Consider the following 26,954-nt stretch of genomic DNA (forward strand, 5'->3'; position numbering starts at 1 on the left):
GGGGGTCACCGTGGGAGGGGACAGGAACCAGCCCAGCATGGTGATGAGCAGGTTACCACCAGTTCCCACAGCACCCCAACCAGCTACAACAGGACAGAGTCAGGCCCAACATTCTTTGCCTATCCCCCCACACCACCCGCCCTGGCCAGCTCTCTTAGCCCTCCCTCCAACTGGCTGCCCCACACCTCCAAACCTTTGCCTGTGCTGGTCCTCTGCCCAGAGCACCACGACCCCAGTCCATTTTAACTCAGACTCTGGTTCAGCTGTCCCTCCCCTGGGCATCCCCCCCTCCACAGTCCTAATCACACCAAGTTGTAATTGCCAATTTTCATGTCTGTCTCTCTCCACTGGACTGTGAGTTTCTCAGGGGCAAGGACCATGTCTTATTTGTCTCTTTCTCCTGGTGCCTGGCAAAGAGTAATCATTTAATAAATAGGTGTTGAATGACTGGCTGAATCAATGAATCAGTTATTGTCAGATGAAGTGACCAAGGCCCAGAGAAGCCAACCATCCTGCACAAGGCCACCCAGCAAGCTGGGGACAGGAATGAGGCGGGCGCCTAAAACACTCCTGTTCTTCCCTCGAACCCACCCTGCACCCCTCCCTGCTTGGCATCATCCCATCTGCAGAAAACCAGCTCCTCTGAGGCCCCACCCTGCCTCATGACCAGTGCCCTCACCCCCGCGCCGCCACCCCCCTCCACCCCCCCATCCCCCGCCAGGGACTGTCCTGGGAACACTGCTCATTTTGAAACCCTATCTGCAAATCAGGCTGTTTATAAGCCCAAGGTCTTTTGTGACTTTAATAAAAAAAAAGGGGGGGCTGGGGGGTAGGGAGGGAGAAAATGTCGCAAGCCTCAATGATTAGAATGCTTTGGCATCATTCCTGACGTGGGGGCTGATAAGACGTCTTATCTCAGAGGCACCTCTAGGAAAAGGTCCCCTCCACCAGATAACGCCCCCAGCCGCAGGGATATGCCCTTTCATGGCTGAGGATTTAGATAAAGGAAATGTGACAGGGGAGGGGAAAGAAAGGAAGGAACTTTCCCAGTCCGAGGAGGAATGGAGTCTGTGTGACTTGCCTCGGCAGAACAATACACAGAGGGTGTCCAAAGGCTGTCTTTATTTTTATTAAAAGAACAGGGAAGGGGCACCTGGGTGGCTCAGTGGGTTAAAGCCTCTGCCTTCGGCTCAGGTTGTGATCCCAGGGTCCTGGGATCAAGCCCCGCATCGGGCTCTCTGCTCAGCCAGGGAGCCTGCTTCCTCCTCTCTCTCTCTGCCCTCCTCTCTGCCTACTTGTAATCTCTGTCTATCAAATAAATAAATAAAATCTTTAAAAAAAAAGAACAGGGAATTGGGGCCTTTGGCCCTCCCTGCCTTTTGCCATCTCTCCCTGCCTGTCTGGCTGCAGAGGACCTCAGGAAGCCCCCAGCCAGCAGGAGGGGGAGCTCACCAATAACCATACACATTAGCACTAATAAGAGCCCTGCCCATTTACCAAACGTTCCCTCTGGGCCACCTCCCACATGCCTCCTGTCCATTACCCCTCACTGCCACTTCCTAGCAGCCTCTGTGGGTTCTGTTGTTAGCCCCATTTCACAGATTAGGAAATGGTCACAGAGAAGGGAAGTAATCTGCCCGAGGTCACACAGCTTTTAGGTGTCACCCCAAACAGAGACCGCACCCTAAGCCTCACACACATGCAGCCCCGACATTTGGCTCCATCGTGATGGGGGCGGTGCCCACAGGCCCCAGCTCCTCGGCAGCTGGACAGGAAGGAGCGGAGGCTAAGGCCTGCTTCTTCCCAGTGCCCAAATCTACTTTGATTTTGCTCCAGCAGGGGCTAGGATCACAGGGAGGGAGGTGATGAGGGGAAGGAGAAGGAGGGGCTCCCAGGAGGCCGCTTACTCATCCCATAAACATTCACAGAGCACAGAGTGTGAGGTCTGTGTTGGGCAGAACAATACCAAGAGGAATAAATCGCAGACCCTGCTTCTGGGAGAACCATTCTGAGGTGGCTGTCATTTACCCACCCATTCACTCGCTCACTCATTCACTCAGGCAGCAAACACTCCCTGAGCATCCTTTGAGAGCCATCCCTGTGCCATGAGCCCTGTACAAAAATCGGTAAGAACGTCTTGCCAATCCCTGGGGCCTGCTTCTCCCTCTTCCTCTGCCTGCCACTCCTCCTGTTTGTGTGGTCAACTAATAAATAAAATCTTTAAAGAAAAAAAAAAGCATGTCCTGCCAAAGAGAACATCCAGTAAGAACTGACTGTCCTCTCCCAAATCCAATCTACTGAAAATGAACTTTCCTGGGCGTGTGGGTGGCACAGTCAGTTAAGTGTCTGCCTTGGGCTCAGGTCCTGATCCTGGAGTCCCAGGGTCCTGGGATTGAGCCTCCTGTCAGCTCCCTGCTCAGTGGGGAGTCTGCTTCTCCTTCTTCCCCTCCCCCTACTCCTGGACTCGCTGTCTCTCAAAAAACAAATAAAGTCTTAAAAGAAAAGAAAAGAAAAGGACTTTCCCAGCTTCTCCCTCCAGCTGCTATTTCCCAAAAGTGGCAGGTGGGCAGAATGCTCCCTCATGCATCCTGCAGGTCCACAGTCTGCCCCTTGCCAGGCCGTGCTGGCCCTAGAGTGCCACAGAGTATGAAGATGTGCTTGGGCTCCACAGCAGGGTGAGGCTGTGACCTCATGAAAGCCAGGGCTACACCTCCAGAGCCTGTCCTTCCACACTCTTGGAGCTGCCGACTCTGGCCTCGCTAGCTCTACCCAAGGCCAAAGACTGGCTGTGGCTTGCAGCAGAAGGTCATGCCAGGCCCTTCCCAAGGTCCAGTAGGAGTATGATTTCACTGGGGAGAGCCAGCCCTGGATGCCTCTGGGTGGCACCTGCCCACACCAGGGCTCTGACTGGCTCAGTGACCTAGGGAAAGTCTCAGTCCCTCCCTGACTCTGTTTCCCTCACTGAATCTTGATGGGGAACAGCCCAGAGGATTTTCTGAGAGGCACTTCCAGCTTGGACATGAGGGGATGTTTCACGATTTGGTTTTCAAACAATCCATGTGCAAGGCAGCAGGCTAGGGCCTCTGTTGACACACAGAGGGAGTTATGGGTGCAGCCTGTGCTTGAGGAATTTAGAAGCTTGAGTTGGGATGAGTTAGGGAGCTGGAAAAATACAGCAGTTCACATAAAGCACTGGGGTCCATGGCTAGGACCATGCTATTCCTCAAGGCCCCACAACCTTCACAGGGGAGGGGGGAGGAGCTACACACAGTTCTCACCCTGATCCCTCCAGGAGGGACAGGAAGACTTGTTCTTCCCCCTGCCCTGGCCACAGAGTCTGACCCCCAAGTGCGGGGAACAATCTGAAGTGGTGATGAGAGGCCCAGTGGCTAGGACAGAGGATGAGCACTGGGCTGGGAGCCTGGGAGAACTGGAGTCAGATCCTGCTCTGTGGCCCTGAGACACTTTCTGTGATAGTCCCCAGCACCACAAGCCCGGCCAGCGCAAAGCCTCAGGGAGAGCAGTCCTCCTTTCTAAACAGTGAGGGACAGGAAATCACCCGCACCTGGCCAGGACTGCTGTACCATAGGGAGTCTGGGTGCACAGCCCCTCCCCCACAACAGGAGGCTCCACTGTCTCTTTCTTCCTCTTCCCTCTCTCCCTCTCCCTTACTCCATCTGCCTCCCTGTCCTGCTGCCTTCCTTCTTTTTTCCTGCTGTCCCTCCCTTCTTCTTGTTCCCTTCCTTACCCCACTCTCCCCTGTTCCTTCCAATTCCCTCCCTCTGGCCACCCCCCAACCCACCCTGTCTTTCAAGGCAGCCAGAGTAGAAGCCCACCCCCATCCTCCTCCTGCAGCCCCCTCCCCCATCCCTGTTCTGAGCCTGAGGCCTTCCAGGGGACCCTGTTAATAATTAAATGTTAATCTAAAAAGCAATTTGAGCTGCGGCTAGGCAGATCTGGTTAGAGATTACATTAGCATGGAGGAGGCGAGGGTAATTTTCTTTAACCCCTCTCCTGATCTCTCAAGCCCAAGAATCTTCAAGTCACACCGCCACTCCTGATTAAACTGGTGCAGGGCTGAGCTGTGGATAAGGGGTCTGTGAAAAGTGATTATTTCCCCACTGCCATTTGGGCCTCAGCACCAGAATGGGATTCTCTCTCTCTCTCTCTTTTTTTAAAGCTTGGGATGGAGGGGCATTGCCCCCTTCAGCAGGAGGCCTCATCTACTGCCATATCCATACCTACCCCCCAGGGGGCCAGAGGTCTCTCTAAAATGCAAATCTGGCTACAAGGCATACCTGGCTCCCTCTGTTCACCACACAGAGATAGATGCCAACCCTGAGCCTGGGAGAAAACTCTCCATTCATTCTGGGCCCAGCTCTGGCCAGGACACTGGAGCCAGACATGCGGGTAGTTCTGGGCCAGCAGGAGACACCAAAAAGTGAACCAATAATCACAAAAGCCAGAGAGCAGGCAGCCACAGCTGGGGCCCTTGGGTAAGGGGGCATGAGCTTCTTACCACCATCCTTGCAGGCCTTTGCCTGTGGAATTCCTTCTGCCTGCCAGCAAGCCCTTCCTGAATCTCTACCCGCCCCATGAAATTCTCCTTGACTTTCAACTGAAGCTCGGTCCCTCAAGGGCTTCTCAGAGACACACATGGTCCTTGATAAATGTCTGATCAGTAATCGAACTAATGGAGTTCCCGTGTGGCTCTCTCTGATTTCTCCTCTGTGGGTTCACAGTGCTGTGACCAGTGACTGTGCACAATGGGCCCCCAGAAAACCATCTCCTGGAGGAAGAAGGGGCCAGAAGTACAAGGCAGGGCTCAGTGACAGACAGGTTCCCAGTGGGCAGTTCCCCAGAGCACTTCAGCACCATGGCCAGCTCCCTGTGCACGTGCCCAGAAAAAGGGACCGGGTGGAACTTGGGAGCCTAGTTACGTCAGTGGCGAGGGGACCTTCCCTGAGCAGCACTCCAGCCTCTGGAGATGTGATAAATTAAGCACCTACTGTGTGTGAGAGGTTGAGGCAGTGACAGACCCTGACAGCGGGGAGGGGGCATCAGGGGCAATTACAAGGTAAGAAGACAAGTTGTAGCCAAGGTGGGGCCAGCCTACCTAGCCTAGGGGTGTCACTGTCAAGGGACAGACCCCTGCCCTCATAAGGAGGATTAACACTAGCTTCCAGTCTTTGGATCCCATGTCTGAGCTTTTTTTATCTCTTAACTGATACGCAGGGCACATCGCTCTGAGACTCAGTTTCCTCTTCAAAAAGAGGGGGTTAATTCCACAGGCTGTACAAGGGGTTGTACCACAAATTGTACTAATAAAGTGCCAGGGTCATCGAAGTACCTGCCCAATTGGTAGCTGTTATTAGTACAGTTTATGATTACCACGAGCAGTTGGTGGTAAACAGCCAGGTAAAGTTGTGGGGAGAAGGGGTCTGAAGCACAGGATGGCACACTCAAGCCTACGAAGATGTAGAAAAAAATCAGGGAATGTGAAGAGCTTAAAGCAGCTCCAGGAGGGAGAAGAAGCCCTCTTGATGAATTACTAAGAGCAGCCCATCTATGTTAAGGCCAAGCAGGGTCACCAGGGCAGAGGGAATTGGGGCAGGGAGCCCAAGTTCAGGGCAGCAAGATCCACCTGCTGAGGACAATTGCTGGCTCAAGGCAGGGAAGAGCTGAGAGAAGGTGCTAGGTGGACGGAGGGCTCATAGGAGGGTTGAAAACTGCTCTCTCTCACGATGGGGTGAGGTGGCAGCTGCCACTGGCATCAGACCTGGTGAGCCCTCTCCCAGAAACAAGGGCCACCCAGGAGCACCTAGGGAGTGAGAGGGGTGAGCACTAGGGGTAGGGCTCATGCTCAAGAAAGCGAGCCTTTGGGAAGCCCAGCAGTCCAATCTCAGACACTCCCATCCAGCTTCCCCTCCCTGAGAGCCAGATCCCAAAACAGGAAGTGTGGGCAGAATGGTGCGATTGTATAAGTCATTCATTCTTCCCCTAGTTCTGGCCTGGGCTTAAGTGACAGCCAGATCTCCCTTGTCACCTTCCAGCCAAGGGGTGAAGCTGGGCATCAATATACTGATGATCAGCAGAAATGTCCCAACCCAGTTTTTTTGCTGGAGGTCATAGAACCTTTGTGGAGGAGAAACATACAAGTGGAGACCAAAATGATACTGGGTGCTCCCACCCATCCTCTCCACCTATCCCCCCGCTGCACCCCCCAGGTCCTTACACCCTACAGTTCAGGGTTAACCCAGCAACAGGGAATGAGAAAATCTAATAATCAGAGCAGTAATAGGAGCTGGTTTTTATTTTTAGTGTTCCCATGAGTTCAGCACTTTCCAGACATCACCTCATTTAGCCCACCCCACAACACAGAGAAAGAGAGGATCACTGGTCTGTGCACCCATGAGGAAACAGTGGCCGGGGACGGGGGCTGTCCAGGCCGCAGGACAGGCAGGTAGTTGGTAGAGGGGGCAGGGAAGCCCAGCAGAATAGGTGAGCCTGGGCCAGACTTAGACCCCAAGGGCAGAGAGGAATGGAAGAAAACTGGGCCCAGGGCAAGAAGGCAGGCTTAAGACACCAGGAGAGAGAAGCCCAGGTTGGGGGATGGGCTGAGGGGAGGACTGGTCTGAGCCAGGAGCCAAGGATCAACAGATGCTTCAGAGGATCAGGCTAGAAGAGAAAGGAGTAGAGCCTTTGGGACGGGGTGGGAAAACAGGACAGGGGAACAATACTATCAACGTATTTATATACATGTTAACTCCCCAGAGCCAAGCCCTGCTTGTTTGTGGGCCAGGTGTCCTTTCCTGTGAGCTGGGCTGGGGGTGGCGGCAGAGCATCTCTAAGCCCCCATCATCTCTCCGCAGGGTACCATGATCCTAGCAGTGGGATGCTGGGGTCAGACCACCTGGGTTCAAATCCCAGCTCAGCCCCAGGTTGGCAGCGGGGCTGTGTTTATCTCTAGGGAGACTGACTCTTCTTTGTGTTTCTACTTCTAATTTTTCTTTTCTTTTTAAAAGATTTTATTTATTTACTTGACAGAGATCACAAGTAGGCAGAGAGGCAGGCAGAGAGAGAGAGAGGGGAAGCAGGCTCCCTGATGAGCAGAGAACCCGATGCGGGGCTCGATCCCAGGACCCTGAGATCATAACCTGAGCCGAAGGCAGAGACTTTAACCCACTAAGCCATCCAGGTGCCCGTAATTCTAGTTTTTCTACAGTAATCGTGCATCCCTTCTGTGTGTGTGTGTGTTTAGGTAACTTTTTGGAAAGGGATTTCAACCACAGGTCTTCTGGAGGCAAGGAGCTGGACATACTCTAAATTCTTGGCTGTGACAGGGAGCAGGAAGAGACAGTGAAGAGACAGTGGCCCGGGAAGGTGGGGATAGGTAGAGGGAGAGGCAGGGGCAGGAGAAAGCCCAGAAGCTTTGAAATCTAGCAGCAAAGAAAGCAAGTGTGGTCCAGGCAGCCCTCCAGCAGGTCCTTCCTGCAACTCTTCCACAACAGACTGCTGCTCTGATCACGTGCCTCATCACATCCCAAGGTCCTGGGGCCACTTCATGCTATTCTCTACCCTGCTGGGGCCAGGCTGGGCTTCCACCCAGCCTGTGGAAGGAAATGGAACTCACTTCCTTCTCCACTCAAAACTCCCCCGCTGGCTCCCACAGAGGATATTTCTAACAATATCCTCTATGGCTGTGTGTGAACCCCCTCCCCACTTGGTGCCCACACTGTCGCTCTGCCTTTGCTTACCCTTACCTTCCAGCAGGTCAACCTTGGTCTCATCTCAGGACCTTTGCACCTCAATATTCTGCCCCAGGGCTCTCAGGTAGAAATATAATGTAATTACGAGTTTTCTAGTATCCACAAGAGAAATTACTCTTCTGTTTGTTTTTTTCAAAGCCCAACGTGGGGCTTGAACTCATAGCACTGAGGTCAAGAGACATAGGCTCTCCTGACTAAGCCAACCAGGCACCTTGGGAAATCACGTCTACTGACATATCTTATGTAGTCTAATATATCCAAAATAGTATCACTTCAGCATATAATCAATATTTAAAAGTGACTCGTGAGATATATTTTTTTCCACACTAAGTCTTTGAAAGCTGGGGTAGATTTTGCTCTTCCAGGACATCTTAGTTCAGAAGGGGTGGCACTCTCCATGCCAGCTCTAACTCCTCATTCACACTTCAACTCAAACATCACCTCCTCCAAGAGGTCCTCCTTGACTGCTCCAGCCACTATCCCATCACGGGCTGTAGTTCCTTCCTTGTCACTACCACTCCGAAATGACCTTATTGATGAATAGTTTAGCATCTGTCTCATCTACCAGAACACAGACTCTGCTGTGTGTGTCCACTGGGGCGCACAGGTGGTAGGGGATGGGGGTGGGGCCCCAGGGCCCTTGTCTGTGCACCTCATTCCAAATTCTACTCTCGGTGAGGAAAGGCAGAGGCCTGCATGTGTGTGTGTTGGGGGGGGTTGCTGGGAGAGGGGCGGATATGCACAAACACACACACACCCACAGACACCCCCTCCTCCTGCTTCTAAAGAGCAGGCCTAGAAGATGGGCCTCCTTTCAAAATCAGCCTGGCGCGGAAAAACAGCTGTGACAGCACAAAGCCGAGATTGAATCAGCAACGGGCCCGATTGCCTGGTGACGGTTAAAAATGATCTGATGTGGAGAAGACAGGATCAGATGTGTGCGGAACAACGGCTGCTCCAAGCCCCTACGTGCCAGACAACGGGCTGCCGGGCGGGCAGGCAGGCGGACAGGTGGCTCCCGGAAGCTGAGGCCGGAATGTGCCCATTGGTGTGGGGCCCATGACAGGCTTAGCACAGAGTGGGCCCCTCCTCTGGGCCAGGCCTGGCCTTGGCCGCCTAGGTACTCACACAGGCCCCACCTGACAGGATGGTCATTTCTACAAGGCGAAATCAGACATTGCCCAAATACCCAATACCTGGGAACAAAGTCCTCAGCATGAGACCAAGTGCTGAGCTCTGAGCAGCTGGATGCTGGCTGAATTTTTCTTCATTGGACTTGTTTCCAGATACCAAAAGATGCCTTTCACCTTCTTCCTCCTTCTTATACCCCCCTACCCCCCAGCCATACATAGGTCCCCGACAGCCACAGGAACCAGCTCTTACCCTCCCCCTAAGAGTTGGGAGGGATGAACCCCCCGTGTGCGAGAGCCCCTAGGCTCTCAACCACTTAGTAGTACTGAATGTCAACTTCGGTGACACTCTACGCTGCCCTGTCAAGAAGACTGAGTCCTGGGAGAGACCGTGGCTTGCCCAGAGATGCACAGCTGGGAAACGGTGGAGCCTGGGGCCTTGGGAACCCATCTCTAGGCTCTTGTTACACCAAAGCCAGGAACCCAGGAGATGCTCAGTATATCCCTTTGAACGAGGGACGCACTGGGCCTCTCCTCCTCGACCACTGTGTGGCCCAGGGCTCACATGCTCTCACAGCTCCCCCTCCAGTCACCTGCCCTGGCCCCTGGCACTTTTCCCTCATTTCACCGCACAGCATACCTAACCTCTTCAGTCCTATCAACCCCTCCGCACACCTGGAACACAGGGGACCCTGGAGAACCAAGTGTGGGTGTTTGACAATGCAGGTGGGTGAGTGGGATGTGGGCTGTGGCAACAGGAGCTCCACCCTTGGGGATGTCAAGAAGGTTCCAGGGCTGGGAAGTTTCTGGAAAGGGGGTGGGGAAGGGCTCCTTCCTCACGAGGTCTGGGCAGGGGGCTGCTTCACCCAGCCTGGAGCCCATCCTGAGGTATAGGCAGAGCCATGCCTCCCATTCTCCAGAGGCAAGTAGAGGCTCAGAGAGGCCCATGCCAACCGGTCAGATGTGGACGCGAAGGCAGGTCTACTGTACCCTGAAGCACGTGGCAGAGCCATGCCAAGAGAAGGCTGGGATTCTAAGTGGGCACCCAGTGTCCCATGGGCCACTTCTGCGAGGGGCTCTGCGTCACCTCCCCTGGACGCCACCCTGGGCCTGAGTAGTGGGCATGACTGCAGGTTGAGAGGCTGATTCCAAAGGGGCCGCCCTGAGTACCTTCCACCACCACCATCACGATGGCATCCTACTGGGCCTCATCCTCCAAGCTGGAAGGTGCTGCCTGCTTTAGCCCCTTATCAGCAGTATCCAGGAAGGCCAAGGCACAAACCCAGAACCCGGACTCTGGCACTTCCAGCAGGCCCTGCTGGAGGAAGTGGCCAGGTCCCTTGAGGGCCTCAGTTTCGCCATGTGAAAAACAGGGCTAGAAATAGCAGCTCTGTCACCTGGCCATGGTGAGGACTAAGCTGGATGACGTCTGCATGGAGTGTGGTCACTTTCTCCATGGTGCCCTCCTAGCTCCTTGAAATCCCGCACTCCTCGGCAGCCCATGGCGCTGGCAACGTCCGCCCTCAGCTTTCACCGTCAAGGGCCAGAAATGACAGCAAGTGGCTTCAAAGAGGTGAAGGGATTTGTCCATGGCCATACAGAGCAGGGCGACAGGACCATGGAGGTATGTGTGGCCTTGGCCTAGGGACCCTTGGCCTCCAAGACCTAAACCCCAACTCCAGCACAATTTATCCTCAACTCCCAGGGACAAGCCCCACATGTGCCCAGTGAGTTAAAGCCTCTGCCTTCGGCTGAGGTCATGATCCCAGGGTCTTGGGATGGAGCCCCGCATCGGGCTCTCTGCTCAGCAGGGAGCATGCTTCCTCCTCTCTCTCTCTGCCTGCTTCTCTGCCTACTTGTGATCTCTGTCTGTCAAATAAATAAATAAAATACTTTAAAAAATAAAAAAATAAAACCTTGCCCGAGCCCCACCTTCGGGAGCCACATGGAGCACAGAGGCACCCAATGGGCTTAGAGAGCCAGATGAGCCGGTGGGGGATCCCCACCCTGTATGTAGGCAGATGCCAGAGATAGTTGTTCACCCAGTGAATCTTCCTAAACCCCCTGAGGTAGAGACTCTTATTTTCCCAATCTTCTGGGAGGGTAAACTGAGGCAGAGAGCAAGGTGGAGCCACTTGCCCAAAGCCATCCAATAAAGGACTGGTGAACAGGGATCGGAACCCATACCCGTTTGGCTCCGCAATCATGACTACCCCACCTACGGCCCCTCCATCTAAGAGAACACGGGGCAGGGGTGGTGGTCTTGACAGCCAGGCTGAGGGCTCAGCTCACCACCCGCAGACCACGGGGAGCTACAGAGGAGGTGTGGTGATTATGGTTAGGACTCTGGAGGTGGCCTGTCTGGATTCAAACCCCAGCTCTTCCACTCAAGTGACTATGCATCCTCGGGCAGGTCAACTAACCTCTCTGGGCTTATTTCCCCATTTGAAGGAAAGGGCACAGGACAATGAAGTTGAATTTGGGCACACAGTGAATTTCACGTTTATTAAATTGGGGGGACAAAAAAAGAAAGAAAAAGAAAAAAACCTGAAGGCTGGCGGACCGAGACAGTGCCTCATCAGGTTTGGGGACAATCTGGTTGCTGGGCCTAGGGCATATTTTGGCTCAGGGCAGTGGCCACAGACTGACCCGACCCAGCCTGGCCCAGCTTGAGCAGGGGTGCTGGCCCAGGGGAGGGGGTGGCAGCAGCTCAGGGCCTTGCTGGGACACGCGCCGGCGTGTGCACGCACACGGCTGTGTCTGTTGCTGCAGCAGCTTCTATGCAAACATGTTAATTTGTTTTCATTTTGTGTTTTTTTTCCCTCGCAGGATAATTGGGTGAGTTTGAAGTCTTGGCGAGGCTGCTGATTATAGCTATTTGGGTGGTGCCCTCGCGGGGCTCTGGGCCCTGCCTCCTGCCTCTGGCAGTGAAGGCGGTATCTGGGGGTGTCTGGAGGGGTGCATGGGGCTGTAGCTGGGTTCTGGGGGCTCTAGCTAGCTGGGGATGGAGAAGGGCACGACATCCTGGGGCCCACTGCTCCCTGCCCAGAAAATATCATATCCCCAAAGGGTGCAAAATCCCACCCACAAATCTTTTCTTTGCCCTGTTTGCTGTCGTTAAAAAAAAAAAAAATGACATGGTTGCCAATATTAAAAAGGAAAGAAAAACAAAAATTTCACCCCAAATTCTCATTGTCTGGCAGGTCTTGAAAACAAACAAACTAAAACTGGCAGCTCTGGGGCCTCCGAGCCCACACTCCCATAAGGCCCTGCAGCAGCTGCTTTGTTCTTCACGTCACCTGGCCAGCCCCTGTGGGCTCCTGAGTGTTCCACCCTGGAGAAGGGCACAGGCTTTGGGGTCACATTGTCTGACGCTGAGACCAAGGCTCTGCCCTCAGGAGCTATGTGGTCTCAGCCAGTATCTGCCTTCCCGAGGCTCTTTTTCCATCCGAGAAACCCCTGCCTGACCTTGGCCTTGGGAGGACTGAGATAAGATTGCAGGGATTTCAGGAGCAGAGTCAGGGTGTGGAAGGGTTGGTTGGCTCCCTTCTGGAGAGGTGGGTTGGCTAGGGTGGGAGCTTCTTGCTCCCTGGGTATCTTGCACTTGATCCCACCCTGGGACAGGCAGCCTGGCCTCTGGTCTGTTTCGTATCCCTTTCTTCCACTGGGCAGGGACCAGGGGTCTGAGGCCAGGGCTGTGTCTCTATCTTGGACTTCATTGACAGCCTACTATGTGCCACACTATGGCAGAAGAGCTGGGAGAGATGAAAAGGCGTGGGAGCCAGTGGCAGGAGGCAGGGTGTGGGACCCAGGGTGCAGGGACTCCAAGCCCCATCGGGATGGAAGACTACTAGGGGAGAGCGGAGCTGGACTTATTCTACAGAGAAGGGAGGCATGTTTGATGTTTCTTGAGGGGGGATGGGGGTTGGGGTGTGTGTGTGTGTGTGTGTGTGTGTGTGTTGGGAAGGGGAACAATGAAGGCAGTCTCTGCGGAAGCTTTGGGCTGACAAAGGCACAGAAGAGGGAATGGCCTGGTGGGTGCGAAAGGTCCCAGGTTGCTGTGATAAGCCGTGGGAAGCCACATGGCCTTTGGGGCTGCCTGTCAGTGCTCTGGGCCTCCCATAGCACGGAGGGGACTTGGTCAGTGTCTATAGCAGACAGCTGCCCAGTGGGCTGGGTGGAGGTCAAGAAGAGACGAAGAGCTAGGCCTTCTGGGAAACTACCCTCCCTGTGTTCCCAGGACCCTTGGCAAATCACTTCAGTTATCCAAGCCTCAGTCTGCTTTTCTGTAAATGGGACTGCAGCAGGGACCCCCTCCCCGCCATGAGACAGTCCCTGCAGTGTGTTTATGTTCCTAAGACTTACGCCACCTGCCTGCCCCTGCACACTGCCTCAGCCTGTCCTCTTGTCTCTCCCAGGAGGGGGCAGGGGTGACAGGGGGCCCAGGCCATGGTCGTGCAGCCTGAGCAGGTACAGGCTCTGAGCTCAGCCCTTCACCCGTGTCCTGGCACGTCTCCCAGTGCCCTCCGCAGGGGTTCTATTCCATTCCCATTTTTAAGCTAAGGACACTGAGACTCAGAGGAAATTTAACAGGTAGGGCAGCCCTCAAAAAAGGTCCTGTCATCAATCCCACTAATACAACAGCTGTTAGCGCGGAGCCTGGCCAGGACGGAGGGACAGAATGGATGCCCTGGTGCCTGCCCAGGGAACAAAGGCACCCGGCAGCCTTCCTAAAGCCACCTAGGCAACAGAGACAGGCACCTCAAGTCACAGCCCTAGGTCCTGGGACCCAAGACCAGTGGGGCACAAAGGGCAACTCCACAGAAAGAAAAGGCATTAAAATGGGCCAAATACTGGCCCCAAGAGCAGCTGGAACTATGGTGAGTCCCCTGTCCTCTCTAAGTCTCTGTCTTCCATCTGTGATGGGACTACTGCCCTTTACCCACAGGGTTGCTGGAGTGCACACAGTAGGCCTACAGCAACCAGGTTAACAACTGCCCTTGGCTCCTCTGGCAGCCAGAGGTTCTAGAACACAAGAGCAGGCAAATTATGGGGGAAGGTGGCAGCTGGGAAGATGACAGGATCCCTGGCCAGTACCCTGGGGGTGGCGGCAGACCTCTGTAGAGGGGTCAGGCCTCCCCGGTCACACAGGGTGGCAGCTGGCAGCATCCCCTCCCCCACTGAGCACCACACAAAGGGGCCTCTATTCCCCTGCTCTGAGCATTTATCCTTGGCCGGCTGGGCCGCACCGCCCTCTCCTCACTCTGCTGGCAGCCCTGCCTGGCCCCGGCCTACCCGGGCCTATACAAAGGCCGGTGTGTCCCCGCCAAGCCAGCCTGGCCTTAGAAGACCCCGTCTGCAGGGAGTGAGAGAGCTCAAAATGGTCCTGGGGCGGGTGCCTAGTGTGTGGCAAGGCCTCACATCCAGGCCACAATGGGGAGGCAGCTAGGAAGGCAGGGGAAAAAGATTTCGGAGAGAAGAACCTGAACATGGCTCCAGCTGCCCATAGCTGTGTAATCTCAGATTGGTCTGGACCTTGATTTTCTCATCTGTACAATGGAGACAATGACCAACTTTCAGGGCTACTAAGGGCTCAGTTAGGTGATATACGGCCTAACACAGTCAGCACCTCAGGGCCAGATTAGAGGCAACAGGAGGGGGTGGGGAGCCTGGTGGGCCCAACTCCCAGGGTGGGAGGGGGCACAGCACCCGTGGTAGGCCCCTCCATCCTCAAGACCCACATATTTTGGTGCTGACCCTCAGGCCGGGTGCACCCCTGCCTGCCTGAGCCCCGTTGCAGGGGGTGGATGACAACAGTCACTCCTGATGAAAACACCGGCTGTGTACTAGGACTTTCAGATCCATCACCTCCTTTCAACCCTACTGGCATGATGACAGGGTGCAGGCAGGTGGCGTAATGGCGACAGGCTCTGGAGCCAGAGAGCCCGGTCCAAATCCCCACACCACTTCTGGCGGTGAGACTCCTCTGGCCCCGCTGGGGACAAGGGCAGGGCCCAAGCAACAATCCAGTGGAATGCCCAGCATCCTCAGCCTGGGGCACAGTCCCAGCAAGCCTGAACTCCTCATCACCAAGCTATAAGTTCTAATTCACAGATGGGGAAACTGAGGCCCAGCTGGAGAGCCAAACATGCCTGGTGTGCAGGAGGCAATAACCCCAATGGATCATTCCAGGAGCAGGACTCAGGGTGCGAGGCTAAGGCTGCTGGACTCTGACTCCCCCTTTTCTGCTAGAGGATGCTGCAAACACATTTTGGCAGTTTTGCCCCATCTTATAGCCGTCCTCGGCTCAGTGGGCCGGTGGGCTGCAAGACCAGTGGAGGGTGGGACAGGAGAGCAGAGCCTAGAGCCTGACCCATCCCCCTGGCTGACCCCCAGGAGCCCTCACCCTGCCTCACCAAGTCCCCCTTCTCTTTCCCCGACCCGCGCGGGGCAGCCAAGTGAGCAGCGGAATACCAAGTAATTAAGTCAGCTTACACCATCCGGGCGCCCAGGAACACTGTCGAGTTTCCCTTTTATGTTTATAGCAATTGTATGAAAATGTGCAACATGGAGCGGCACCAGCTGACAAATGAGACGAAACAGACAGGATTCCGGGCCGGCTTTTTTCCGGGCCTGATTGGCATTAATTGTGAGCGTTTACAAAGCACAACTCGGCGCCTGACATTTGCTTCAAGCGAACATTTCCTTCTAATAGTTTTAATGATTACAACGGGAGCTGGTGATCACTGCCGGGCGGGGAATGGGCTGCCTGGTGCCTGGCCTGGGCTCCCGCCAGAGGTCTGACCAGGCTGTGCTTGCCCAGGGCCCAGGGGTCCCACTTTCCCCTGCTACCTATTGTGGGAGGGCTATGCCAAGTACCAGGCCTGGGGCACCAGGTCCCCTGTGTGGGGCCTGGGTGCAGGCACACACTGAGCCCCCAGCTCAGAAGCTGATGGGGGAACCCCCAGGCATGGTGATCCCTGGGTACAGACCTGAGGCAGAGGGAGGGCAGGGGAAGGAGGAAGAGCCATGGGATTTGGCTGACCTGGCTGTGAGGCTGGGGGGCCTAAGGTGCCTCATCTCATGACATGGGGTAGGAAGGACCCCACAGACGCTGGCAGCTATGTCTTTGCCACATGACCTTGGCCCAATCCCACCCCCACTCCAGGCCTATCCTCCTTCACCTAGGACATGAGCATCAGGGACTTGGTCAGCCAGTCACACCTCCATGTTCTGGTCCCAGCTCCACAAACTTGGGGGAGCCCCTTGGTCTGAGCCCATTTTCCTCAACTGCAGAACAGAGTTCAGAATGCCCACAGGCTACAGACTGGTTCCTGGACTCCAGCAGAAAGGGTGCAAAAACCCTGAATCTTTGGCCAGCCAAGAGCCTGTGGCCCATTTCCTCCTGGAGAGTCCTCCCAATACCTCATCCGCTCACATGTCCACTCAGTAGACCTCAAGTGTCCTGCTTAGGAACCTGGGAGGAGGGGCACCTGGGTAGCTCAGTTGGTTGAGCAACTGACTCATGATTTCCACTCACGTCATGATCTCAGGATTGTGAGATCGAGCCCTACAACGGGCTCTGTGCTCAGCGCAAAGTCTGTTCAAGATCCTCTATTTCCCCGCTCCCGCTCCCTCTGCCTCTCCCCCAACTCAAGCACATGTGCGCTCTCTCTCTCTACACAAATAAATAAAATCTTAAGAAAAATAAAAGAAAAAGTCACCTGGGTGGTTCAGTCAGTTTAGCATCTCTACCTTCGGCTCAGGTCATGATCCCGGGGTCCTGAGATTGAGTCCCACATTGGGATCCTTGCTCAGCGGGGAGCCTGCTTCTCCCTCTGCCCACTCCTAGCCCCGTGCTCATTCCCTCTCTGACAAATAAATAAAATCTTAAAAAAAAAAAAAAAGAGAGAGAGAGAGAACCTGGGAGGACATCACTAATAAATGCAAAGACCCTCCCCTGAGGACAAGTTATGACGGTTTGGGATGCACTTGGGATGCATTATCCTACTGACTTCTCCTCATTCTATAGAGGGAGCAACTGAGGCACAGTGAGGGAGAAATGAAGTCTCCCAGATGGGATGAGGTGGCCCAGCCATCGAACCCTGGCAAGCTGCCTCAGAGGTGAGTCCTCTCAGACCTGCCTGATGACCAGCCAGCCCACTTGCGCCCTGTGTGGAAGCACCCCCCTTCTGAGGGCCAGAGGAGGGCTGACCCCACAAGTGGGGGGCTCAAGTACCAGCCAGGCTGGCAGGAGGCCCAGACCACCCAGAGGAAGGGAATCTGTAGGGCCTGGACAGCCCCATCCTGATGGGCTGGAAATAAAAGGGGGTATCCCTCATCTGTGGGCCCCACAACACCACTCTTTCCCACATCTCCATCAATGTGGGGCAGAGCCGCATTCCATGACAAGTCCTGCTGTAGAGACCAGCCAAAGAGCATCAGTGAGGTGGCTGTGAAAGGACAGCGGGTCCTTGGATAGCTACACGGCATGTGCAAAGGCCCGGAGCTGTGGAAGACCCCTGGGGATTCAAAACGCTGACAGTTTGCAGAGGCAAACTGAGTGATGATCAGCAGTCCCCCTTGTCCCCCCACCAGCCCCCTGACTTTGCCAGGCCCACTCAGCAGGAAGCCCCCCGGATGCATCCCTGCTCTGTGCTTGGCTCCAGCCACCAAAACCTTGGCAACCACTCCATTTGGAGTCAGTTTGGGGTGTGGGGCAGGGAGAATTTTTTTTTTTAATGGGAATTTTTTTTTTCCCTTTTGCATATGGTGGCACAGATGGGCCCATGATCCATAAAAACTGTTTGCAATTAAACTCCCACTTTGCATGGCTGGATTTGTCAGTTGTTTGAACCTCGAGTGTGGGGTTCCACACAGACGGGGAGATGGGATTCAGGGCAGGGTGGGGCTGGATTCTGCAGGATGGGCGGAGGCCCAGGAACCTGCTCTGGGCGTGGGGCCCAAGCTGATGGGGTATCATGACAGCCCCACCAGCTCCCTCTCTGGGTATCCCCCAGCCCTCGCCAGGACTCGGAGTGTGGCCAGGCAGCTGGGGTGGGGCTTGGCAGGGTTTCCCAGCCCGGTGGAGACTTGGCCGGTGCTGGGTGCCCCGGCTGCGGGGGTAAAGAAGGGGGAGAGAGAGGAGCTAATCACCCCTCAGCCCTGCCAGAGCATGGGTCTGGGACGAGGACAGGCAGGAGGGTGGTCGAGGCAGTATGAGCCATCACGGGGGGTGTGGGGGGGGGTTCAGCAAGCAGAGTGCAATGGCAGGTTTGAGGCTGAGAAGCCAGAACCACTGGCCCAGTTGGCAGAAATGTCTAGGATGGTGCCAGGAAGAACTGCCAGGAGCCAGCAGAACTGGCTCCTTCCTCGTCCCCAGGGGAACTGGTCCAGTCTCCCTAGGTCTCTGGGAAGCAGGCAGGGAAATCAAGGCAGACACTGAGAATATCTCAGGGGCCCAGGCTGCCCTTGCCGAAGCAATAGGCTCTGCTTTTGGGAGCTTTTTCGGAAAGATTCTAGAATGAGGGCAAGGGGCCTGCACACCTTCTACTACTCTTGGCCTCAAAATGCCAGCCTACCCTGCCCCTTCCTACCCCCCCAGCTGCCGCCCAGGGATGCTTGCTTGTTTGGGTTCAAAAATGCATCATTTGGCTTTGGGAAATCCTGAGATCACTAATAATTGTTCCCCGATGAAAAGCAATAAGGCCCCGATACCCCCTTCCCCCGCCCCTTCCAAGCTGGGAAAGAAAAGTCATAAAAATAGCTTGTTATCTCACCTATTGAGGCTCCGACTGGATGTTACTGCTAATTGGGTATAACATCCTTGTCTTGTTCTCTCAGAAGCTAAATCAAGAAAGCGCCACCGCTGCGCACTAATTATATCTCCGGCCTGCAGCCCGCAGCTCGTCTCTCCCTTTACGGAGTTAAAAAATGGTCACGAACCCTCATCTTTTATCCCCCCAAGCACCGGGTCCAGGCTGCCCACCAGGCGTGAACAGCTCGCCGGGGGAGGCTGAGGTGGGGCTGTGGGGATGGGTGGCAAGGTGTGGAGTGCCGACAGTGAAGCCAGGGCCCCGGGTATCGGCCTGGCTGGCTGCCTCACTCCACCACCACCCCAGGCCTCTGGTCTCTCTCCTCCACGCAGCTGGGCCTCCTGGGAAGTCGGGAGCATGTCAGCCCAGGGAGCATCCATTCGCTTATTCATTCAACACTGCTTCGGGCTAAAGCTTCCGGTAGACCAGAGGTAGCCCCAAGCACCAGCTAACCCGCCCTGGGTTTGAGGAAACACTGAATGAATATACCGAGATGGGCCAGGAGCATTCCTCTGCCTAAAGAGCTGCCACAGTTCCCTACCATGGAGTCCAGAAGCCAAGACCAGCCCTGAGTCCTGTCATAGTCCCCCATGTCTCCATATTCCAGCCATGTCCAGCCACATTATAGGACCCTCAACCCACAGTAGGTCACTCCTGCCTGCCTATCTCTGAGCTGCTTCTCACGCTGTTCGCTTCACCCAGAAGGGGCTCCACCCCTTTCTTAGAAGGACCAGCTCTGCCTGTCAGAAGCCTACCAGGGCTTTAACGACACCTCCTCCAGGAAGCCTGCCTTGGCTGCCTGCCACACTTGAGCCAGCTTTAGGCTGTGGACCTTGAGATCTGAGTGTGAATGTCAGCATAGCTGCTCATCAAAGTACATTACCCTATTCTGTTTAATGGCTCTGAGCCTCAATTTCCTCATCTCTAAAATGGGTTAAGATGTCTTCCTAGAGGAGCCAAGAGGCACAATGCAGTGCTCTGCAGAATGATGAATGAGAGGGTATTTGTGAAGCACCAAGCTCTCAGGAAGAGCTCAGTAAAGGCTGTTATTATTATGCAGGTGGAATGCTTTAGGAATCCCCCCAGAGCACTTGAAATGAGCATGCACTGGGCCACACAGACATAGGTCTCTCCGGGAGCTGGAGGAAGGTAACGGGACTCTTACACTTCAACAGCTCCTTCGACCGCAGAACCACCTACATCCACGGAGAAGACCCCCCAGTGTCCCTCATTCTGCTACCATATGGAGATGGGCCGGGAGAGACCTCTGAGCTCATCAAGGCCAGGCAGGCAAGCAGGCTTCAGCTCACAGGCCCCACTGATTGATTGGAGCTGCCTACCCAGAGCCCTGGAAAGAACCCAAGGTCAGGGGAAGAACTCAGCAGGGGAAAAGGGCGGCAATTGATTGGCGATGTCTGCCAAGGGCACAGCGGTAGAAGGCAAGCCAGGCCTGCCACAGATTTGCCATCCTTGACATTTTACAGAGGACACAGCTGAGGCTGGGCTGGGATGGGAGGTAACTTGAGCTCAAGGTCATGCATCTCCTAAGGAAAACAGCTGGCCTAGAACTGGGTCCCCTAGGCCCCTGCCCTAGGATCCTAGGATACTCTCCGCCTGCCTTCCTTCCCAGGAGGAAGACAGGCAGAAGCTAGCACGGATAGCCAAGGGGATTCTGCTGATCTGCCAGGGTGCCCCGGGCTGTCATTTTACCTTGCTAAGCCTCAGTTTCTTCATTTACACTACAGGGATAAAAATACCCTTCCCACAATCATAGGAGGATTAAATGAGAGAACAAAGTGTCAAAGCAGGAAGCTTAGTCTGGGGCACAGCAGAGGCTGGCAGTGTCCTGTGAGCCCCATAATAGGCAAAAAGGGTTTAGACAGAAATCTCCAAGGCTGGCCATTGAAAATCCCTCCTCTTCCTCCTTCTCCTCCTCCAGGGAGCCCTCCCTGGTTCTCCCAGCTGGTAGTAATGGCTTCTGCCTCTGATTTCCTAGCCTGCTTTGAGAAACTGGAGCCCCGAAGGGCAGGGGCCATATGAAGCCTGTCCACTGCAGTCCCCCTACCCCTGGCATGGTGCCTGCACACTGTGAATTCTTGTACTGTGGTGACCGACCCGCTGCACTGTGATGGGGGGTCTGAGGCCTCACCACCTTTTAAGGCAACTGGGCATGCTCACTTCTGCGTCCCCAGCACCTGGCAGGGAGCCTGGCACAGAGCAGTGAGCTCTCTGAATGAACGGGTGAATAAAGAGTAAAAATAGCAGGTCCTGTTTACTGCCCGCTCACTATGGGCTCCTGCCAAGCCTCACAGCTGCCCTCCGACATGGACCCCTGGCCCATGGAACAGATGAGGAGAGGGAGGTCACACAGACGCTGAGGGACAGGGCCAGGCTCCCAGTTCAGGGCCCAGGGACTGCAGGCTGGAAAGCTATGCCCCTCCACCTCTCGCAATGCCAAGCTCAGACCTGGCCCCTGTGGGGAAGCTGCCCCTGCCTTGGCAGGGGATCCTGGAGCAGACAGCTGGCTGCTGGACTGCCCTCCTCCTCCTCTTCCTCCAAGGGAGGCCCCTCCTCCCCACAGACTCCGGGTCATTAAGTTCTGCATCATTAAGTCCCCATCCCCAGGAGCCTGTTCAAAGCCAGCCTTGGCCTTACTCCCTGACCTCCCAGGCCTTTGTCCCCTGTGCCCTCTGCACAATGGCAGGGGCTTCCCAGGGCCCCAAACAGCTGCTGTGGCTGGGATGCTGGTTTGCTGTGGGGCTGGGGTGACTGGTTGGGGCCTGTGCCTGAGCCCACCCACTTCTGAAGGGCTCCGACTCACCCGGGAACTCTGCACACTTAAACGCATCCCACCCACAAGCCTGGGGGCAAACTGCCAGTACTTCCTTGAACGAATGAGAAAAGTGAGGCCCAGAGAGGCAAAGTGACTTGTCTGAGGGCACAAAGCCGTGAAAGTGCAGGAACCCAGGGTTCAGGCGCAACTCCGAAGGCCCTGCAAAGGTTGCCAGACTGACCTCTCTGCACCCAGATTTGCTGGCTTCAGGTTGTTCTTCCCTAGACACATCAAGTACTTACTTAGCTCAGTACTTGAGGCCCAGCACACTCTTTTAGTTTTTCTCCCTTTACCTCTTCCCTATTATAAGCTCCCACTGCCCTTCCCGGTCATGTCCTGGAATCTCAAAGTCCCTCTGCCAACATCATCATCATTTACTCCACATGGGGCATATCCACCCAGTCCTCAAGCCCAAGAGCAAAAGCCCCCTCTGTAAGGAAGCCCTCCATGACCAGCTGCAGTTTTTCCATCCACCAGCCCTTCCTCTGGCTCTGACCAGAATTCGAGTTAACTGCAGGCTCCTCTTCCTCCCCATGGAGGCTGTGGGCCATCTGATGGCTTAGAGCCCTGCCACACAGACAGTGGCCAGCAGGGTGCCCTTGCCCAGCTCAATGCCTGATCCCAAGCGGACCCAGGAGGTGGGGGGGGCGGGTAGCTGGAGCCCCAGGCTCACTCTTTCATCGGCTTCTCACTGGCCATGTTGCCTTCCGCACTGCCACTTCTGGCCACCAACGGACTTCTTGCTTGTGCGCCTTCCTGGATCTGTGACCTTGGGCAGGGAAGTTAACCTCCCTGTGCTTGTTTCCTTCCCAGTAAAATGTAGTAACAGCGCCTGCATTCCTTAAGGCGATGACATACATCCCAGGAGGTACCAGACAGGTGACCTCCAACCCAGGAAGGCTCACCGCTATTATTTCTGTCTACACCTCATCCGGGGACCAGCACATGAATTTGGGGGGGGGGGGGACAGAGAGACCTGCAGTTCCAACCACTTATTGCATATATGACTCTGAGCTGGTAGCTCATTCCTCCAGGCCTCTATTTCCCCATCTCTGAAATGGTACTAACTCCGCCCACACGAGCAACCGCAAGCCCGATCGGAACCTCTCTTTTGTTCGAGGCACGAAGGAGGCACTCCGGTATTTCTCAAGTAACGAATCAGTGGTCCAGGTGTAAGGAATCCATCCCCCTACCAGCCTCCTCCCCGCCCACCCCAGCCTCCAGAATTCCCTTCCCCACCCCCAGCGCGTGCAGACTAAAGTAGTCATTAGGCAGATTTCAAAAGATGTCAGTAGCTTATAATTATAGTCGACATCCTTCTGAGATAAAAGTGATTACCTTGGATGCAAATCACTTAGCAACCAATCAGGGCGGTGGGCGGTGCCCGCGGAGGTGACCGGCCCGGCGCGCAGCCCTCCGCCCGCAGTTTGCCGGGCACAGGAGGAGAAAGCGCACAATAGCTCTTGACACGCAAATGGGTTAACACAATAAAGGCGGCTCCGGCCGCTGCTGGGGGAGAGCAGCAATTCCCGGCCCGCGGGAGGTAATAAAGCGGCCCTTTTGTGCGCGCCTCCTCGTTCTCACCCCCGCCCCGAGCCCAGAGGAATCGCCGCCTGATTGAATTACGGTTCATGAATATGAGCTGCTCCTATTGCTTCCTCCGGTTTGTGAAGGACTAGAAGATGGAGGGGGGCGGGAGAGGTTTTGGGGGGCGGCAGGAGGGCGCTGGCCAGGGCCCAGCCCTGTAGGAACTCAGGTAGGAGGGAGCCACGTGTGCTCACCACGTGGGGTGCCCTGGGTAGGTGGGTGGGAGACCAAGTGGAGGGTGGCTGTAAGGGTCTCTGCCTACCCTGCAGTCTTTGATCTTTGGCTCTGGGCTGAGTCATTCGAGGCATTGTTCTGAGGATGAGGCTCAGAGAGGCAAAGCTGCTCACCCAAGGTCACACAGCCAACAAGGGTGGACCCATTCCATCGCGTGGCTCTTAACCATGAGCCACTGCCCACCAATGGGGTTTAAGCAACCCAGCCCAGGCCCTGGCCAGAACAACTGTGAGGCTCAGAAGAGACACGGGATGGGGGAACTTACGAGCTTAGGCGGAATTAGACAAGTGAGATAAGGATTACTGGGGTGAGTGGGAGCTAACCTTGAAAGAGGAGACTGGTCAGGGTTACCATCCCTGTTAAAGAGCCCTAACTGGATCCTGTCCCCTGCTTCAATCTCTCCCATCCCACCTAAGTCTCCAGGGTCCCTGCTTCCCCTCATCCAGACTGGTCAGGGTTACCATCCCTGTTAAGGAGCCCTAACTGGATCCTGTCCCCTGCTTCGATCTCTCCCATCCCACCTAAGTCTCCAGGGTCCCTGCTTCCCCTCATCCAGCACACCCTAGCACTCATAGACCACACCCAATGCCCAGTACATGCTCTGCACTCTGTCTGGTGGATTCTGTTTGGTCCCAAGAGTCCCAGTGCACCCCTCCCAGAGGGCCCTTGCCAACCCTCAGACTGGTCAGGAGCCACATCTACCAATGTTGCTGTTGACCCATCGACATCCTTGACTTCTCTAACAGGGGAGTGTGTACCTGGAGGGTCCCTGAGGTGACAGAGTGCAGTCTCAACCCTCCCGGTGGGGAGCTAGAAGGGGCATATCTCTCAATGCCTCCCCATGAAACCATGGGCAGGTTTCATGGCCCACCTTACTTCCCCCAGTGCAGGAGAAAGGGGGTGCCAGGGGTGAGGAGAGCAGGCTGTCCGCAAGGCCAGCACACAAGTTACTACTCAGCTCAAGAGTATCCTGTAAGCAAGGATTCAAACTCAGGTTTCAGTGTGGGAAGTCCTCTTCATGGCCAGACTCCCTCTATAGCTGACAGCTCACCACTCTTGTGGGGACCCTGTCCAACAAGTGGTGTAAGGCTTCCTCTCCCCACAGGGAAGGGTGGGAAGACCTGGGGACTTTGGTGCTGGTGCCGAGGCACTTCAGAACTGCGGGGCTGTGCACCTGAGACTGTTTTCCTCATCTGTAAAATGGGCCACCACGTGTGAGCCACTCTGAGTGGTAACTGAGCTCCCCCTATGCAGTGCCTGGCAAGCGGGGAGACGCCGGGTAAGCTGGCATCCCCTCCTGCTCGTCGCCGGGTACTACTGCCAAGCCCAGGGAAGGGAACAGAAGGAATTGCCCAATTCTGACAGCCTTTCCCTCCGCTTTGGCTGCGGAAGTGTAAATACTCCGAGGAGGACCTCCAACCGCCTGTGTTTGTGGAGCTCTGGCGCACACTCCGGGTTTGTTTCTAAACTGGGAAGCTTCGAGAGGCAGCGCAAACAGCCCTTCTGCCCACCTCTCCCACTTCTCCCCCCGCCCCCATCTGCTGTTGCTCTGTCCTTGGAAGCCTGTTTAATGACACCATTTCAGCTGGAAATATCATCTCCCTGCCAAGCCCCTCAAAGCAGCTCCACTGATATTTATTGACCTGTTAATCTAGCTAGAGAGCCTGGGAGTAGAAGAGAAAAAATGCTACCTGCATCCAGACTGGGGCCTGGCTCTCATAATGACCCCACACACACTTCCCTCTGCTCTCACCCCGCCCCACAACGAAGCAGTACCACGGTTCTCTAACCTTTACCTCCAAATGCGATCACACCACTTTCACCCACATCCGACAATAATAGCAATTGCTGGAAGGAACTCAAGACGAATCGAAGAACCCAGCAGCAGGATACTGGCTGGGGGTTTTCTGGGCCTTCACAAGGCACAGGGCCAGGGCTAGGGCATTGTGAGGGGCGGGGGAGTGTGCGGCAGAGAGGGCCAGTGCCTGACTCCCATCAAAGCTAGCCCCTGGCAGGGACACACTTTTTTCAGACCTTGGCACTGACGGGACTGACTTGCCCTCCATTCATTTAATGAGCACCATACTGTGCTTGTCAGAATCATCTTAAACAGCAAAAGGAGAGCGGGGAAGACAGGAGTCCAGGCTTGGCCAAGGCCCTTCACCTTGGTGTCGTGCAGCAGGGGGAACCCCTGGACTTGAGGGGTAGCAGGCAGCAGCTCCTCTGCACCTTCCCTGCACCTTTTTCCTGAGCGGAAGTGGCCTCTTTTGGGGGGGACCTCTAGGTCTCCAGGGTCTCTCTAGGGACCCTGGGAACTTCAACCTGCTGGCTGGGTTTATAATGGGGTTCGAGGAAGTCTTCTCTGTAGCATCCCTTTTGAAAGCACAAAGTTGCTCTATTTGGCAGTCCTGAGCCCCCAGGCAGTGCCAGGCTATATGGGCAAAACTGAACACCTGTCCTTGGGGGGAGGAGCATCAGCAGGGACAGCTGGCACTGCTTCCCTCCCCCACCTCATGAAGAGCTGGGGATTTAGGTCAGAGGACCGCAGTTGAGGCTGGGGGCGGGGGTAGGATCTGCCTTCATCCCCCCATTACCCAAAGGCATCCAGTCTGCCCCTGGTTACCATGACCCCGCCCCCTCCGACCCTAGGTCAATGCAAGTCCTGTCGCTACGGCAACCCCAGTGAGGTCAGATGCCTGGCAGTGACGTCAGGCTGTGGCCCCACTGGGAAACCCACCATCCCCGTGAGATTTTTGGAGGAATGAGGGCTGTACGGGAGACCCTGCTATGATCTAGCATTGGAGGGCACAATCCTCAAACGCAACCACCTGCATGGCTGGGACTCCACAACCACCGCTAAGCGGATGTCCCCTGAGGACCTAAGAGGCTGCTCGGGAGCACCCCAAGGGTTCCATCCTGGATACCCTCCTCCTTGGCCCTCCAAGACGCGGGAGTTCCCTGGGAATTTTCGCAAGATGGAGCTACTACCTTTGTCTGTTGGCTTTAGGGGTGGGGTGACCTTTCCTCTCTGGCATACGCCTCACCCGAGGCTCCGTGAAGTCCCCCAACAGGCTCCCAAGCTCCATGCCGGCCGCTTGGCCGGTCTAGACAAGTTGTGTGTGAGCGGGAAAGGGCGGGGGCAAGAGAAGGAGCATCGCTGCTTCAGGATTCCCAACAGCTCAGGGCCCCTTTATTTCTGATCCGGCCGCCCCGACGCCAGGGAGTGCCCCCGGCTCCAGCCCGGAACCCCGCCCCGCGGAACTCACCAGATCAGCCAGGCCGTTGAAGGGCACCAGGTCTCAGCGGCGACGACTCTTCGCTCGCCGGGTCGCAGCCATGCAGAGGCGGCAGAGACTGCCTGAGGGAGACCCCCTTGGGGGCCGATACCTTTCTCCGGGTGCAAAGGGACGCTGTCCGTGAGGGTGATCCAGGCACCGACTCGCGCCGTCCGAAGTCAGGGGTGGCCGGTCTCTCCGCTCAGCGTGGGTCGTACCCGCCCAGGACCTTGGCCGTTCGGGCGCTCAGGTGGCGCATCCTCGCCGGGGCCTGTGCTCACCACGTCCGGCGGGCGGCGCTGCGCCTCTCC

At 55.7% G+C, this 26,954-nt stretch overlaps 1 protein-coding gene across 1 annotated transcript in view; it reads right to left on the reverse strand.

Moving 5' to 3' along the window:
• FAM222A (family with sequence similarity 222 member A) overlaps positions 1–26,732 on the reverse strand; it is a 53,142-nt gene extending 26,410 nt beyond the window's left edge. Inside the window, exon 1 of the mRNA XM_032310471.1 lies at positions 26,635–26,732. The gene's annotated coding sequence lies outside the window, so the exon portion shown is untranslated. The remainder of the gene's footprint in view (positions 1–26,634) is intronic.
• Positions 26,733–26,954: the final 222 nt, after the last annotated feature.

Source organism: Mustela erminea, chromosome 13 (assembly GCF_009829155.1).
Source record: "Mustela erminea isolate mMusErm1 chromosome 13, mMusErm1.Pri, whole genome shotgun sequence".
NCBI lineage: Eukaryota > Metazoa > Chordata > Mammalia > Carnivora > Mustelidae > Mustela > Mustela erminea.